Genomic DNA, 14,938 nt, shown 5'->3' on the forward strand with positions numbered 1-14,938 from the left:
AAATGGTTATTAGGAACAAGAAAAGGATAACATATATAAATTGGTTTATATCAAGTAATTGGCTCAATTACAAGACATGAAATTGGTTTTTCATAAGTACCATACACTAAATGCATGTTGGTGTATGGCATAAAAGTTTTCTCAAACTAGAATTAATGAAAACTTAAATCCCTTTTACAAACAAGGTAAACAAGTTTAACGCCATCCTATTGTGTGACACTTAAAAGTATTAGGGAACTCATGATGGGATAAAGGTCACCTAACCGTTATGAGCAAACTAATATGATTAAGGTAAATTTCGCATGCTTGTGGGATAAAGGTCACCTAACCACTTGTATGTTAAATTTACAAGTCTATACAAGTAGGACGACTTGATTTGGGAATCATGAACTTAGGGTCACCGAAGCATGAGGAACAAATAGGCGTTGATGGGATAAATATGCCATGCAAAAGGATTGCATAATCCCATACTCTAGAAGTTGCAAATGGATTGCAATTGTCATTTATTGACTACCTAGCTAAATCAAATTGCGGGATAAAGGTCACCTAACCGAAATTTGGTTTACCGTTGGATTCTAGAATTTAATAATTCAATTGGATTTAAAGGGTATTGAATGTTAAATTAAAATTAATACTTAAACGAACTTTGTTAATTTTGTAGATGGCCGCCAATAACAACAACAACATTCAAAACGCACCACTTAACATGAACAACCTATCATTAAGGTCTCTCTTAGAGAAAGACAAACTCAACCATACAAACTTTATGGATTGGTTCCGCAATCTTCGGATTGTCCTCAAACAAGAGGATAAAGCGTATGTACTTGAGGACCCCATTCCCGATCAACCGGATGAGAATGATGTGGAAGCAATGGCCTCTTACGATAAGTATTGCCACGACTCCCTTCAAGTCTCATGCCTAATGCTTGGGACTATGATTCCCGAACTCCAAAAGGATTTCGAGCATCATAGTGCATACGACATGATAATGCAATTGAAGGAGATGTTCCTTCAACAAGCGCGTGTCGAGCGTTTCGAGACCGTTCGGGCGCTACATGCTTGTCGTATGGACGATACCCAATAGGTTTCATCTTATGTGCTTAAGATGAAGAGCCTTATTGATCGTGCTAACCGCCTTAACCTAAACATATCAAATGAGTTAGCCACCGATCTTATCCTTAACTCCCTATCAAAAAGGTTTGATCAATTTGTAATTAATTACAATATGAATGGGATGGATAAGAGCATAGGTGAGCTTCACGGTATGCTTAGAACGGCGGAAACTAGCATGGGTAAAAGGGCTTTACCCGTGTTAGCAATCGATCAAGGTGGATCCAAAGGTAACACCTCTAAGCCAAAGGTGGCTAAGAGAAAAGGACCCGCCTATCAAGGCAAAGGGAAGGGGAAGATGGTTACCCCAACCATCAACAAGGCTAAGAAGCAAAAGGTAGCCGAGAAGACAAACCCCAAGGAAGACCCATGTTTCGGTTGTGGTGAGATGGGTCATTGGAAACGAAACTGTCCGATCTATCTTAAGGAGTTGAAGGACAAGAGGGATGCAGGGCAAACCTCAGGTAATATATATATGGTATATATAGAGCTTAGTTGTAACACCCCAGCTTAACATGACCACAATATTGTCCGCTTTGCCTGCAGGCGCACGGCTTTTTCTTGGCGACCACACACGAGAAGCACTTTCCCAGGAGGTCACCCATCCTGGTAGTGCTCTCGCCCGAGCACGCTTAACCCCAACGTACTCGCACTTCTACTCAGCCTGTGATCCCAAAACCCGTTGTGTCATTTAAGCGTGAGTATTACCTTATAATCCCATGATCACTCATGTTCGTGGGCGATGTGGGATTTGCCTAGGGTGTTACATTCACCCCCCCTTAGGGACTCATCGTCCTCGATGAGGTTTGCCCCACCACCCCCAACGGCACATGAGTGGCTCTGATACCATTCTGTAACACCCCAGCTTAACATGACCACAATATTGTCCTCTTTGCCCGCAGGCGCACGGCTTTTTCTTGGCGACCACACACGAGAAGCACTTTCCCAGGAGGTCACCCATCCTGGTAGTGCTCTCGCCCGAGCACGCTTAACCACAACGTACTCGCACTTCTACTCAGCCTGTGATCCCAAAACGCGTTGTGTCATTTAAGCGTGAGTATTACCTTATAATCCCATGATCACTCATGTTCGTGGGCGATGTGGGATTTGCCTAGGGTGTTACATTAGTATTACTTCTTCTAATACATGGGTATTAGACACTGGATGTGGAACTCATATTTGCAATTCTTTGCAGGGGTTCAAAAGAAGTGATCATAAGGCGGGAACATCAAGTCTCTATATGGGCAATGGTGCAAAGGTCCATGTTAAAGCTCAAGGAGATTTTATTTTGAAGCTTCCAAGCGGATTGGAACTTAATTTATAAAATGTTTTGTATGCACCTGATTTAACACGAAACATTATTTATGTTTCCCGTTTAAGACATTGTGGTTTTAATCTTAATTTTATTAATGATGATATCCATGTCTTTTTGAATGATATGTTCTATTTTAAGGCCTCGCCTTTGAATGGTATTTATGAATTGGTTCATGATAGCACATCATTCGATAGCTCAATATACCAAGCAAGCACCAAGAAGCTCAAAATGGATTTGAGTGATTCCTACTTATGGCATTGTCGCCTTGGTCACATAAACAAGAATCGAATGCATACACTTCAAAAGAATGGCCTTTTGAAATCAAATGAACCGGACTCGTTTGATGTGTGCGAATCTTGTTTACAAGGCAAAATGACTAAAGCACCTTTCAAAGGGACCTATGAAAGGACTAAAGACTTATTAGGATTAATACATTCGGATGTATGTGGACCTTTTAAGCCCATGACTAGGAATGGTGAAAGATACTTCGTTACTTTCATTGATGACTTCAGTCGTTTCGGATATGTCTACTTATTAAGACACAAGGACGAAACGTTTGAAGCATTCAAAGAATATCAAAACGAAGTACAAAATCAACTCAATAGGACAATTAAGGTACTTCGTACTGATAGAGGAGGTGAATACCTAAGCGATGCCTTCCAAGATCATCTTAGGAGTTGTGGGATTATCTCACAACTTACTCCACCTGGAACACCCCAACTTAATGGAGTTTCCGAAAGGAGGAACCGAACCCTAATGGATATGGTTCGATCTATGATGGCAAGAAGCTCGTTACCTCTATCATTTTGGGGTTATTGTCTAAGCTCCGCGGTTCGTATTTTAAATATGGCCCCAACCAAGAAAGTGGAATGAACTCCTCATGAGATGTGGTTTGGAAAACCTCCTTCTCTTTCATACTTGAAAGTATGGGGATGTGAAGCTTATCCTAAGCAATATGTAGCTAATAAGCTACATGCTCGATCCACAAAGTGTATCTTCATAGGATATCCCAAAGATGACATGGGGTATTACTTCTATGATCCATCCGAGCAAACGGTATTTATTGCTCGGAAAGCGGAATTCCTTGAAACCAAGTTCCTTATGGAAGGTGATGGTGAAAGGAAGATAGATCTTGTAGAGGTACAAGATCAAACCGATGATACACAATTGGTTGGCACTAGTGCTCAACATGAGGATGTTGAAAATGATCAAGTGGATGATCAAGGTACACAAGACGTTCGAAGATCTAGTAGGATTAGTAATCCTCCCGAGAGATATGGGTTTCTCGTGGATGGTTGCTATACGGTTGATTTGGATGAACCGACAAACTACGAAGATGCTTTATCAAGGATTGATAAAGATAAATGGCAGGAAGCCATGAACGCCGAGATGCAATCCATGTATGAAAATCAAGTTTGGGAACTTGTTTTGCAACCTCCTAGCTCCAAGCTAGTTGATTGCAAATGGCTTTTCAAGAAGAAAACCGACATACATGGAAACTTGGATACATACAAAGCTAGACTTGTAGCAAAAGGTTTCACTCAAACTCAAGGGGTTGATTATGATGAAACTTTCTCGCCTGTGGCAATGCTAAAGTCTATTAGGATATTATTTGCCATTGCTGCTCACTATGACTATGAAATATGGCAAATGGATGTCAAAACCGCTTTCCTGAATGGATATCTTGAGGAAGATGTCTATATGGTACAGCCTGAAGGTTTTGTTGATCCGAAAAATCCTAAGAAGGTATGCAAGTTAAAGAAGTCAATCTACGGATTGAAACAAGCATCTAGAATGTGGAATCATCGTTTTAATGAAGAGGCAAAGAAATTTGGCTTCATTAAAAATGGTGATGAAGCTTGTGTATACAAGAAGGCTAGTGGGAGCTCCATAATGTTTCTTGTGCTATATGTGGATGATATATTATTATTTGGGAATGATATTACCACAATGCAAGAAGTCAAAACTTGGCTAAAGAGTTGCTTCTCCATTAAGGATCTTGGAGAAGCACAATACATATTGGGGATAGGGATCTATAGGAATAGATCCAAGAGATTGATAGGTTTAAGTCAAAGTACATACATTGATAAAATCTTGAAAAGGTTCAAGATGGAAAACTCTAAGAAAGGTTTGGTACCTATTCAAAGAGGAACCATTCTCAGTTCATCTCAGTGTCCTACCACGAAAGATGAACAAGAGAGAATGAAGAAAGTCCCATACGCATCTGCTATTGGGTCTATCATGTATGCAATGATATGTACTAGACCGGATGTGTCATGCGCTCTAAGCTTGACAAGTAGATGCCAGAACAACCCAGGAAATAGTCATTGGATTGCTGTTAAAAGTATATTGAAATACCTTAAGAGAACTAAGGATATGTTTCTAATATATGGGTCTGGTGAGGAGGAACTCGCTGTAAAAGGTTACGTGGATGCGAGTTTCCAAACTGATCGAGATGACTCTCGATCACAATCCGGTTATGTCTTCATGTTAAATAGTGGTGCAGTCTCTTGGAAGAGCTCAAAACAGGAAGTTGTTGCGTTATCCACTACAGAGTCGGAGTACATTGCCGCCTCATTGGCAGCTCAGGAAGCTGCATGGATGAAGAAATTCATCGACGACTTAGGAGTGGTCCCTTCCATTCAGGACCCTCTTGAGATCTTTTGTGACAACGAGGGTGCGATTGCTCAAATCAAGGAACCTCGTGCTCATCAAAAGACTCGTCACATTGAGCGGAGATTCAACTACATCAGGGATGAGGTTGAAAAGGGAAAGATATGTATTCATAAAGTTCACACAGATCAAAATGTTGCGGATCCACTCACGAAGCTTTTACATGGGCCAAAACATGAGGGACATGTTTGTGCATTAGGGCTTCGATATTCTAGTGATTGGAATTGATCTATTTTATGTATTGTAACGGAATGAATTAGTTCAAACTCATTAATATAATTATGGTATTAATTTAATTATGAGTCATGTTCCAATTTTGCATATTTTATCCATGAATAAACTATTATTCTAAATTCCGTAGTTGATCACATTTGTGGGAACAAGTGTGAGGTCTAGACTATTATGAACTTGGATTGGTTAACATTCAAATGGTGAATGTGGGGCAAGGTTGCAACCAAGGTTCATAGATATTTGTGGGACACAAATATTGGAAGACCCGCTCTCAAGATTAACTATATGGAGCCTTTGTGGTTGATCACATGTAATCTTGAGTAAAGGAGAATATCATTATATCCTCTGACCTGAGACACATATTGGGTTCAGATATTCACCAAATATTGTGCCTTGATTCTTTCCTTCGCTATTCTGAAATATGGTAGTACATAAGGGAGGCCTCAGGTATGGTACAAGGTGTAGTGTCTAGGACGTATGCAGTCAAGATGGAATTTGTCCCTCTTATTTGTTGAGAGTCGGATGTCTAAGGCCTGATAAAGTTAAATCTATAAGAGAGTGATCATTCTATGTCTCTTGGATTTAACATGACATCTAGGACAAAAGGATATATATTGAAAGATTCACCTAATCATATTCGAGATGGGAACTCGAAAAGGATGATGTTATTGAATGGCACAAAGTCATAACATATTGGGGGTGATGGACGGTCGTTAGGTGGTATCCATCACTTGCATTAATTTCTTATGTTTCTCGTGCAAGTGGGAGATTGAAAGTATTTCGTATGCCCGAGAGACATATTAAATTAATGTGGCTAACATGTTATGATCCAAGTCGGGTCATACCCAATAACAAGCTTACCAACACCTTTTATGTATTTAATCTTAACGATTGGGTCATTAAATAAATACGCGACACTTGAACTTTAGAAAATCGGTTTTCTAAAATATCATCACTTGAGATAAATTATTTGGATAATTTATATTTAATTATTTATAAGTTTAAATAATTATATTGTGTTATATTTTATAAAAGGTTTATAAAATATAAAAGTAACAAAAACAATTACATGTTTTATATATATATATATATATATATATATATATATATATATATATATATATATATATATATATATATATATATCTATATATATATATATATATATATATATATATATATATATATATATATATATATATATATATATATATATATATGTAACATGTTTTTATATATTAATACATTGTTATTAATATATGAAATGTGCAGAATTTTGGGACTCCTAGGAGACCACCCATGCTTGCCTTTTGTTGCTTTCTATATACACAATTCCTTAAGTGCAAGACCATACACTTCTACCAAGTTTTGTTGACTCACACATGCAACTAAACATTCAAACTAGCTAAAAAAAAACTCTCAAAATTCTGCCTGCTGGCCGTGGGCTGTTTAGGTGCAAAGGAGGGTCACAATTTGGTTTTACAAGCAAGTTTCAAGTGTTATATAAATCCTAACCAATAGCAAGGTTGTTGGGTTAATAGTTTGGGGTATTCTCCTTGAGGTTTCATGCTTTTGAAACTACATTCATCATCATTTCTTTGGGTTGCTGCTGTCCAGAAATCAGTGAGCAAAGAAAGGGGTTTGTAGCTTAGTTAATAAGGTTGTTAAGGTTCTAAAGTCTAGCTAACTTAAAGGGTGTTGTTAGTGAATCAAAGGCTTGAAGTTCTACACATATATTCATCATCTTATAAGCATTTTGGTCAGCCCTTAAATTTATTTTAAGGAGGTATAAACTCTTCCTTTCTTGTTAGTTTGTAAGCTTATGTTCACAACTTGAGCCTATTGGGATTTAACTTTAAATTGGTTTAAAGATTAATAAGTTTAATTGGTAATTACACGCTTCCGTTTTGTTATAATCTTAAATGGTTTTAAGAGTTTAAAACTTGTTAAATCCCAACAACAGCATGTCTACATCAACAATTACATATACACACAACGTCTACCTCCAAGACTTACATTCTTTGAATGAGAAATTTCTGAAAAATACCCTAAACTGCGAACCAGTTCTCAAAATTTTGAAAAATGCTGATGAAGCAACAAAAACTGTAAATGACCTTAACAGTAAAAAGTTGGATGATAAAGGATAGTATATTGGCAAAGCTCAGAAAAAGAGGAGCTTTGGAATTGGAAAACGGATTGAGCAAAGTATGAAGGAGGCTGTGGATAAATCACAAAGGCTGAACCTACCTTCAAAGAATCCAAATGATTCAGTACTTGCTGAAGTCATTAACGAATACCTTGCTCCTAACTCTAAACCCCTACGGACAATATCCTTCATCATCCTCTGATATTAGACATTCTAAGATATCATCGTATCTTTCATTATAAATATCATCCATACTTCTGAAGATATTTTTATAAATATTCTTATCTGAAATCATTTACCTCTTCGCGCTATCTGTATTATATCATAAAAGAAACTATTTTAGTTTCTAAATTCTGAAACATTCAAGTTTAAAATAGGAATATTCTTGAAGAAGTGTTGGGAGCTGAAGCATGAGTTAGTATAATATAATGACACTTGATCAACGTGATTATATTACAGTAATTCATACTGAGTTTCTAAATGGAACATGATGATTCACAGATCATAACGTCATCATGTGCTATGTTACACGACTCTTGTATTCTCTTTGATCTCTAAATATCAAGAAAATATTTCTTGATGATTCGGCCTTTTTCGAGGTATTCTGGTAATTTGACAAGTCAAGATCGTGCCATTACAATTTCCTTCCTAGAACATTAACAATGTTCAATCCGAAATTTATATCTGCGAATTCTGGACCATTACAATTGGTGCTTAATCGCAAGAAGAAGAAATGAAAGGACAAAGCTCCGAACTAGAAATGGGAGTATAAATCATAGCAAATAGAAGAGAGCATTAACTGTGGATGACAATGATTATAGAAGAAGCAAGGACTTTGAAATATAAGGGAAGATGTAAAACCCAACAACAACCCAGAAATCACAAACCGTATATATCAATGCATATAGTAATATAAAGACACGGGAGAACTAAAAACACTATAAAACCAAGACTATAGTAGAAGTAAATAGATTCTTCCGGAGGCAGGTGAAAAAGAAGAGCGACAGATATGAAAGTGAGGAGTATATCAAGAATCAGCACTGGATGAAGCATATTAACAAATACTTTAAAATATGAGTTGAGAAGGTGTGACTTGTAAGAAAACAAATGAGGTGGATTTATAGTGAAATATCCGACAGAGAAATCAAAATGGATTATCGCATTAATTCGAAGAGGATCATAATTTCCGTAATCGCCAAATAATCAAATCCAATATAGATTACAAAGATTTTCTTTTCGGAGATCAATTATGATGACGTCAAAAGATACGACGAATCACTATTATCTTATTTCATTCATTTACGAAACTTCATAAACACGCTTCGAGTAATCAAATTATTTTATCCATTCTTCTTGAACATGATAAAACTCTATAATTGTTATAATAACATTCTCATTGTTAGTCATGACGACCTCTATCAAATTTCGGGGACGAAATTTCTTTAACGGGTAGGTACTGTGACGACCCAGAAATTTTCGACCAAATTTAAACTTTAATCTTTATATTATTCCGACACGATAAGCAAAGTTTGTTAAGTTAAATCTCAAGAATTTTAAACTGTGTTCATACATTCATTATAACCTCGACCAAATTCCTACGATTCACGAGCCGTTATATATAAATAGATATGTATATGTGTATATATATATTATAACTTGAGAATATTAATAAAGTATTAAACGTATAATACTTTACACGAACGTATTTGTTTCAATATGATTTTCAACGAAATTAAAAAAAATATATTAAATGATCGAATTATCAGAAACATTGAATTATGATTACAAGTCTCTGTTGAGAGGTCCACTATAATTTGAGAAAATCTATTCCTCTTAACGATATTCAGAATAATTTGTAAAGCTATTTATAAATAAAAACAAAAAGTGTCATTTACGAAAGTTAGACAAAAGTTAGTGGAGAATTGGTTTCCATAATATTCTATTAATCTATTTTCAAACGTACAAAGACGTTTTCAGTTTAAAAAGAACTTTATTATTAAAATGTATATAACTTTTATAAATATCTAGAATCACTTTTGACAACTTATTATTTAACCAGTATAATAAATATAACGATATTTATATTTTATTTCATTAAATATATATAACGATTTAAATTAATATTATATATATTTATACGCGTATTATACATACATAGTTTTTATACTTTTACTATACTTTAACTTTACCTTTACTTTACTTTTACTTTACTTTAACTTTAATAATTCACTTTAATAATTCATACTTTAATAATTCATACTTTAATAATTCATACTTTAACAATTCACTTTAATAATTCATACTTTAATAATTCACTTTAATAATTTATACTTTAATAATTCACTTTAATAATTCATACTTTAATAATTCACTTTAATAATTCATAATTTAATAATTCACTTTAATAATTCATATTTTAATAATTCATACTTTAATAATTCACTTTAATAATTTATACTTTAATAATTCACTTTAATAATTCAAAAATCTATTATAAATAGAATTCAGTAGGTTTCATTATTTCATAGAAACTTGAAAATATATTTCTCTAAACTCTCTCAATCGATTTATATATATAAATATATATATTTGCTCTGTATTATTTCAAGATATTATTAGTATACATAAAATATTACGACGGAGTGCTGTCCGAGTGATTTCAAAATAGTTTTTTTGAATGAGTCGAAGCTAAGGAAATTATGGGTTATAGCTATGGAGGTGATGGGTATGGTTCATGGGTATGCTCATGAGGTCAATCTAGTGTTTATCATCTCCGTTGCGTCTACGTACTTTCCTGCAATATTGAATCTCAATATTGATACGTTCGTGAATTCGAGGCTAACCTTGCACTTGTTAAATGACGTTATATGTATTTTTACTACGAAATACAGTATTGTGAGTTTCATTTGCTCCCTTTTTAATTGCTTTTGCAATATATATTTTTGGGCTGAGAATACATGCGCTGTTTTATAAATGTTTTATGAAATAGGCACAAGTACTAAAACTAATTCTACGTGGGTTTAAACCAGAAATATACCCTTAGCTTGGTAACATTAAACTACTTGTCTATATACGGTAGGCGCGAATCCTAAAGATAGATCTATTGGGCCTGACAAACCCCATCCTGACTATGGGATGCTTTAGTACTTCGAGGTTATTTTAAACACACCTGATCTGGTGTACTTCAGAGGGTAAAACATAAATGTTAAGGCTTGTTACCGGGTGCCTACAACTTATATAATACTTTTATACACTTGCGAGTGTACATATATTTATAAACGGAAATCTTGTGGTCTATTAATATATTGAAATGATTGTTATGATAAACCTATGAACTCACCAACCTTTTGGTTGACACTTTAAAGCATGTTTATTCTCAGGTATTAAAGAAATCTTTCGCTATGCATTAGCTCATTTTAAGGATATTACTTGGAGTCATTCATGGCATATTTTGAAAGACGTTGCATTCGAGTCATTGAGTTCATCAAGATTATTATTAAGCCAAATTATAGTTGGATGAATTATGAAATGGTGTGCATGCCGTCAACTTTCATTGTAAAGAAAGTTTGTCTTTTAAAAACGAATGCAATGTTTGTAAAATGTATCATATAGAGGTCAAATACCTCGCGATGTAATCAACTATTATGAATCGTTTATAATGTATATGAACGGGTCCTTTCATCGTATGAGGGCATGAATAGGATTTTTTGAAATGTTTATGAGTCTAGTTATGATCTGGAGTTTTCCATGTTACCATGACTTATGTGTTGTAACTTATGTCGTTGTTTGCAAGGTGTGCATGAATTTTATGCTATACGATAAACTGTGAACGTGTACTTAACAAACTGTGAGCTAAAACATGTTAGTTGACCCTGGATTGAAATGTTGACTAAGATTGCATGACCTACTGACATGGTTGACTTTAGTTGACCACTTTGACCAAGTTTGACTTTTGGTTTGACTTTGGTTGACTTTTGTTGACTTGCTTGAACTAGTTGACTTTTGTTTACATGTTGAGTCAGTCTGAGCACTAGGACTACGCGTACACTATGGGTTGACATAGTGTGACTTATGTATTTAACTAAGGTAATCTAATGGATTAGGTTGCGATATACGTTTGTGATCATCCGACTACCGTACTACCTTACTAAGCTTTTACTGTGCCTTTCAAGGTGAGACTACAGTCCCATTTTCTTTAACATTTTTGGGATGAGATAACATGCTGTTTCAGATTGTTTTACATATTAGGCACTAGTAACTTAAACGAATATACATATGAGTTCAGATCAAAAATCCCTTAGCTTGATTATATTAATTACTTTACGTAAGCTCGACTTATAGGGACGGTATCCTTAGGTTTGACAAACCTCGCCCCAACACACGGGGGTTCTTATGTAGTTGAAACTTGTACACTTGATCGGTGTATGCTTAGAAAGGGTAAAAGGAAGACGTGTAGCGAATGAACTATCCGCAGATTAAAGTCTTATAATCAAGTGCTCATGAAAAATGTATACTTTTACGAAGCTTTCAAAGAAATCTCGTGGCCTAACTTACGATAAATGTTAATAAAGAATTATTACACTGAATACTGTTTTTCAGACTTTGCTTAATGTTACTTAAACCCGTGGTTTACGAACTAGAAATTGGACATGGTAATGTCTACAAACATTTAAAACAAACCTTTTTGATGTCCTACTCAGTTGAAACTTGACATCGCTGATTACAAACAGTTTAACACTTGACATTTGCTATATGCAAACTTTTGACATTAAACCTTGGTGGTTTCATACTGATAAATGTTTACTGATTTCTAAATACTGATTTTCGGATACCGATTAATGATAAATGATTTTGATAACTGATTTTCGGTAAACAATTATGGAAACTATTTTATGAAACATATGATGAACTATTTACTTAAACCTGTAGATTCACTCAACTTTATGTTGACCCGTTTTGCATGTTTTATCTCAGGAATTAATTGCTTCCGCTGTAGAACATTGCTGTTACATAGAAGTCAAGCCAAGCACTGGGACCAGAGTTAACATTCCGTTAGTGTGTTCTGACGGGGTGTTATAACATGTAAGGATTTGTGGCTAGTTGTGACGATCGCTCCAAATCCATATGGACAAATACGTCATTCTTCGATTTCATTGCGAGGTATTTGACCTCTATATGATACGTTTTATAAACATTGCATTCTTTGGAAAAGGTATACCATAATGAATATTTAAATCCAAGGTTTTCGACATCTGATGATTTCTATATATAGACAATCACCGTAAATAATAGTTTACAATAATACTTCCGTTGACAATGCAGTCAAAATAGATACATGATGATGGTTTTGTGAATGCAACATTTTTTTGAATAAAGCATGTATGACTCCATGCACAAATCTTGTCTAACATATAAGCAAACAGCGGAAGACTTCTAGGGAACCTGAGAATAAACATGCTAACAAGTGTCAATACAAAGGTTGGTGAGTTCATAGTTTTAATGTTTCGCATAATCTGTGTATAAAGGTGGACCACAAGATTTCAGTTGTTTCATCCAGAAACGTTTATCAAAATATTCTACAAGATTGAGCACCCTGGTAACTAAACTTAACGTATATATAATTTGTACCCTTGATATAATCATCTTAATAATACACACAAACCAACATATACGCTTCTCAAATAGCATACGTCCGTTAAAAGGCTAGCGCTCTAGCTCGGATGAGGATATCAAGCCCTATGGATCCATATACTACTACTCGCGCCCACCAGTTCTTATAACTCGCAGTTACTAGTTACCAAAGCTAAGGGATTTTCTGTTCAAACTCAGTGTAGAATTTAGTATGTACTTGTATCCATTGCATTTAAAATAAAGTGCATGTATTCTCAGTCCAAAAATATAGATTGCAAAAGCAATTAAAAAGGGAGCAAATGAAACTCACTTTAGCAGCATATAAAGTCGTTCACCAAAATGTGACCGAAACTCGGATTACCAAATAACCGTAGATCTCAACCTAGAGAACATATGTTGGTCAATAAATGTTTATCAAGCTCGGTCAGGTCATAGTGTATCACAATCCTAATGCTCGAGATCGACATACAAAAGTTATCCAAAGTCGTTTCGAAAAGTCAATTTTGACAATAGTTCAACAAAACAAGACGTACCTTATATAAGGATTCATTTACTCGGTTGGTAATATTCAAAAATCCAATTTATCAATCTTACAAACAAGTTGTTTAAATATTAATTGCAGATTCAAAAGCAATTCCAATTAATGTCTATTATAATCCAGTTGATCATATCTTTTAATTCGTTCATCGAAACTATTCGATATCTAAATGAAAAGTTATTGATTTTTCGCCAGCTTTTCAAAAACATGTATATCATATACCTTTTACCAGTAATATATGTATTTAATTCGTGATCTATTATAAAATGTTTAATGACAAAATTTAGCATACACGTATGTATAAATATATATATACTCGAGCACTAGACATGGATACACAATTAATATATAAAAGATAAAATATGAGTGCTTACGTATCAATATTGAGATTCAATATTGTAGGAAAGTACGTAGACGTAACAGAGATGATAAACACTAGGTTTGATTCATAAATATACCCCCGAACATTACCCATAATTTCCTTAGCTCTATCCCGCTTGAAAACCCATTTTGAAAGTGACACGCTCAAGACCTCGTCGTAGTATTTTATGTATAATATTAATACTAATAATAATAATAAGATTAATAATAATATTAATCTTAATAATAATAATAATAATAATAATAATAATAATAATAATAATAATAGTAATAATAATAATAATAATAAATACGGAGTAAAGATGAATATATGTCTGTGTGCGTTGAGCAAACTGGCCAATTTATAGAATGTTTCTGAATTCTGACTGCCATGCGATCCCATGGGTTTTATGCCTATTTCTCATGCGGTCGCATAGCCCCAAAATCCAGCTCACAATTTTTTTGTTTTCTTGTTTGTAGACATATTATTATATATATATATATATATATATATATATATATATATATATATATATATATATATATATAATATATAATTTATATTAATTATATATATTATATTATATTCATGTACATAGTTGACTTGTAATTTTAGGTCCGTTGACTCGTACGTTGATACTCGACTCGTGTACCACTTTCGGTTTTTCGAACGTACTTTTGTACGTTTATAAAACTAGCCTTTTACGTTACGCGACGTGTACCCTTATTAATAATTTGACTTACTCATCAATAAATTACCTTATAAAAAATGTAACTTATAAAATTGAGCGTTGTGGTCATTTGCTTCTATAAATCAGTGACTCGTTGTTTATCAAAATATATTATTTTAAATCAGGACGTTTTTTTAACTAAGTTAATATTATATTTTTGTAATATATATATATATATAGATATATATATATATACGTATATT

This window comes from Rutidosis leptorrhynchoides, chromosome 4 (assembly GCF_046630445.1).
Source record: "Rutidosis leptorrhynchoides isolate AG116_Rl617_1_P2 chromosome 4, CSIRO_AGI_Rlap_v1, whole genome shotgun sequence".
NCBI lineage: Eukaryota > Viridiplantae > Streptophyta > Magnoliopsida > Asterales > Asteraceae > Rutidosis > Rutidosis leptorrhynchoides.